This window comes from Galeopterus variegatus, unplaced genomic scaffold, assembly GCF_000696425.1.
Source record: "Galeopterus variegatus unplaced genomic scaffold, G_variegatus-3.0.2 Scaffold885, whole genome shotgun sequence".
In the NCBI taxonomy this organism is placed as follows: domain Eukaryota; kingdom Metazoa; phylum Chordata; class Mammalia; order Dermoptera; family Cynocephalidae; genus Galeopterus; species Galeopterus variegatus.
In genome coordinates, this window is record NW_007726996.1 from 370852 (window position 1) to 375194 (window position 4343).

A 4343-nucleotide genomic window follows, 5' to 3' on the forward strand; every position below is an offset into this window, starting at 1 on the left:
CAGTGAGTGGGAACCGGTCCGTATGTGGGATCCGAACCCTCGGGCGGGAGCGCCGCCGCGCTTCCCAAGCGGCGCACTTATCCAGTGCGCCACCGGGCTGGCCCCTGAAGGTTTTAATTTTTATGTAATTATCCAACTTCTCCTTCATAGCTTCTCTATTTGTGTCATTCTTGTCCTTTCCCATGTCAAGGTTATAACACTATTCAGTTGTATTTTTGTCTACTACTACTATGATTTCATTTCTTTCATTTAAATTTTTAATCTATTTGAAATTGGTTTGATATAGAAGGGAGCAAGGGACCGTATTTTATGTTTTTCCAAATGGATGGCCTGTTGCTCAGATACCACCTACTAAATAATCCATTTCCCCCTGTCGATTGGAGGTGCACCTTTATCACATAGTAGGTTCATATATAGCCTAAGGTTTGTTATGGTACTTTCCATTCTATTTTATTGATTCATCTTTCTATTCCTTCATACAACCACAACTGTTAATTAAGATTTTGTGGGCATTATTAGCAAAATTTGGCAATTTTATTTATATTGTATTATATTGTTATATATATTTATCTTGTTAAGTCTAATCATGGGTATTCCACCTTTCTCTTTTCAGAACATTAATTGAGTTTAAATGTTTTCATAGGTAATATTTGAACAATATATAAATTTAAACTATACAAATAGTAGAAAAATATAAATAGTAAAATGTTAGTCTCCTTCCCTTACCTTTGCTGCCAGTTAGCTCCCTACCCTGGAGTCGATTGCTATTTCTTGTATATCTTTCCAGTGCTGTTCTGTGCATATATAAGCATATAAATAGGATGTTAAAATGGCACTGTCATTTAACTAGTTCTCTAATGATGAATATTTAGGGTAATCTCAGTATTTTCCTATTGCAATTAACTGTTGATAATAGTTTTAATTTTTGTTGTTACTGATAATTTGCCATCCAAAGAAGTTGCACTCATTTACGTTCCACCCAAAAATAGATGACAGAACTCTTATTTCCCCACACACTCACCAACATATGTGTTATCAAGCCAATTTGATAGATGAAGAATGGCATACGATAGCTTAAATTTGAATTTCTCATATTATGAATGAGACTGAGCATCTCTTTATGTGTTTAAGTGCCACTTGTACTTTGCCTTTTGTAACTGTCTTTGCTTTTTTTCGAACGGACAGATGGATTTTTAAAATTTGGTTTTAAGGAACTATTTATTTTATTTATTTATTTTTTGGGTCTTTTTCATGACCGGTAAGGGTATCACAACCCTTGGTGTGCTGTCACCTGCACCGCGCTCAGCCAGTGAGCGCACCGGCCATTCTGATATAGGATCCGAACCCGCGGCGGGAGCATCGCTGCGCTCCCAGCGCCGCACTCTCCCGAGTGCGCCACGGGGTTGACCCTTAAGGAACTATTTAAATATTAAGAAAATTAGCTCTTTGTTTTGTATTTAACCACTATTTTCATCCAGTTAATTTTTCTATTCACTTCGTTTATGGTATATTTCCATATGAAAATTTTGACTTTTACGTATTCTAATTTTCAATTTTTAAAAATAGTGTCTTAAGTTTTGTGTAATACTTAGGGAAACATTTTGTGCTCTGAGATTATAAAAGCATTTTTCTACATTTTATTTTAGTATTTTTATGATTTAATTTACATTTAAATCTTTGATCCTTCTTATATATATTTTTAGTGTAACAAGTAAAGTTTTGGTTGAAATTTTCTTTGCAAGTATCTACCCAGTTGTTCCGATGCCATTTCTAAAATAATCTCCATTTTTCCCATACTGATTTGTAATACCATTTTTATCATAATATTACTCCCTAAAAAATATCAGGCCCAGATCAGATTACATAGTTGGATTTTACTAAACTATCATGAAACAGATAAATTCAATGTTATTTAAACTCATCTAAATAGAAAAAAAAAGTTTTGTAAAATAAATGGATGGTTTTAGGGAGTAGCTATTTGTTTTTTGCAAATTGGTCTATTTGCCTTTTTCCCCCTTTCTTCTGAAGTCAGTTCCAGAAAAATCACACATTTCATCCAGATTTTTACTTACCTAGAGTTGACTTTTATTTTTGTTTGTATTTCATGTATAGTTGTGATTATTTCACATTCTTTTGTTCCCTTGAATATATTTTTGGTTATTTTATTTTGTCCTTGATAAGGTTAGCTAATGATCTATCTCTTTTACTGGGTTTCTTGTGCTCAGATTTATTTATTGGTTTTATCATACTTTTGGTTTTATAATTAACTTAAGCTTTTATTTTTATTGACTTTCCCCTAGATTTTCTGGTAGTTTATTTTCTAAATTTTTTAATTAAGTACTTCTTTTTGAGTTATTAATATTGTTAAAATAATTAATTAGGCTGAGATGGCTCCAGCGCTTTGGTTTTTTGTAAGCAAATGAAAACTCAATTCAGTGTAAACAGTGAAACAAAGCTTAAACTTAACCAATCAGGAACTGCCAACTAGCCTCTAGCTAAGGACTTTCCGTCGGATTGTACCCAAGTAAGACAAATGCCTAGCCATAGTAGTCCACTATACAGTTCCCCTGACACAGCGGAGTTCTCTGAACCCCTTCCAGTTTTGAGTGCTGCCTGTTGCAGGAACTCTCAGATGCTCATATAAACTCTGCTAAATTGACTTTGTCTAAAGTTTGTCTTTCAACAATCTAAATATAACATTTCTTTTCAGCATTGCTTTAGTTATATTCCATAGATTCTGCTATGTAGTGTTTTATTGTCAGCACTCTTCAGCTTCTGATTTGATTTTCTCTTTGTTCCAAGAGTTGTTTATGAAAGGATTTTTCAACTTCTGAGATGTAGGGCATTTTTTTTTGTTTCATTTTGTTTTATGCTCTAGTTTGTAACATTAAAATCCAGTTTATTTGTAATCATGTAACTTGAAAAAAAAATGCTTAGGTAGAGAAACTCCTTTATATTTCTCTGAAAGTTAGCTATCCCTGATGAGAAAGAAAGGGTGCGTGTGTGTGTGTGTGTGTGTCTGTATGTGTGTGTCGGTGCGCGTGCGTGTGTGCGAGTGCGTGTTTGTGTGTGTGTGTGTCTGTGTTTATGTGTGTGTAGGGGCAGGGGATGACAGGGAAAGGGATGCTGTATGAACTCCCTTTTTATCCCTTGAGGAAAACATGAAGAGGGGAGGGAAGCAAAAATGAGCCATAAAATGTGGCTGTTGGTACAACAACAGTGAATTTAAGGGATCAACCAGGTAAGACTTTTAAGTGGCAAGAACTAAGTGTCTCAAGAGAGAGGCTTAGTCCTCTTTAGCTAACCTCTGGGTTTTTGTGTTGCTGGGTGGGTTGCGAGGGCAACAGGCTAGAAGTGAATGGGGAAGGGATTTGTAGAGATTTGTGACGAAAGAGAAAGAAAATAGAAGAATCAGGTAGGAACAGGAGAAACCCTTCAGGGGACAATCAAAATGTTTAACCATGATTGGGAAAAGAGTTCTGCTCTGTGGAGGGTTATTCCCTGGTTTCTCTTAAAGTCTTTAGTAAATGATCTATTTTTTGTTGATGTGTCGTGAGGCTGCATCGTTTGGAGTGACTTATCAAATGGCTGAGTATGATTTCGAGTTGTGTGAGGGGTGAAAGCAGACAATGTCAGTGGAAGGCTACTTGGGCTGGGTTACACTCTGAAGATCTTGATATAAAAAAGGTGAGCCTCTACTACAAGGCATGAGGTTTTCCCACTATCTTTCTGTGGGATGTTGGGGAGATTACTGACACCAACTGAAGATTTCAATTCTTCAGGAAAAATTTTGTGAAATAACAGCTCTCTTTATCTTTTTTGGAAATACTGCAAAAGTTAAGAGCTCTGGACAGGGTCAATGCACCTAGATTTGGTTTTGACTCAGCCCTTTAATTTGACCTTGGGCAAGTTACCTAATCTTTTTAAGAACTGATTTCCTCCAGTATAAAATTAGAATAATAATGCTGTTTGCTTGTAGAGTTGTGATGATGATTAAATGAAACAATCCAAATAAAGCTGTTTATCAGAATGACCGATAAGCAGAGTAAGCACCGGACAATTGGTATCTTAAAGAAGCAAACAGATAAATGAAGGAATATATGAGCAAGACTACAAGGAAATCTGGTCCAGGCTGAGCATGGCTGCTTTGCAGGTGTGGGCAATACATTTAACTGCTCCTGTCTTCAACTTCCTCATTCAATTCAACTGTTAATTATTGAGAAGGTGTTCTGAGAGACATCACAAGTCACAACACCTCTGGTCCTCAGTTTTCCCACTGGCACAATGACAGTGTCATCTAGCTGGTATTAACACCCCTTTCATTTCTAACTTTCCATGAGATC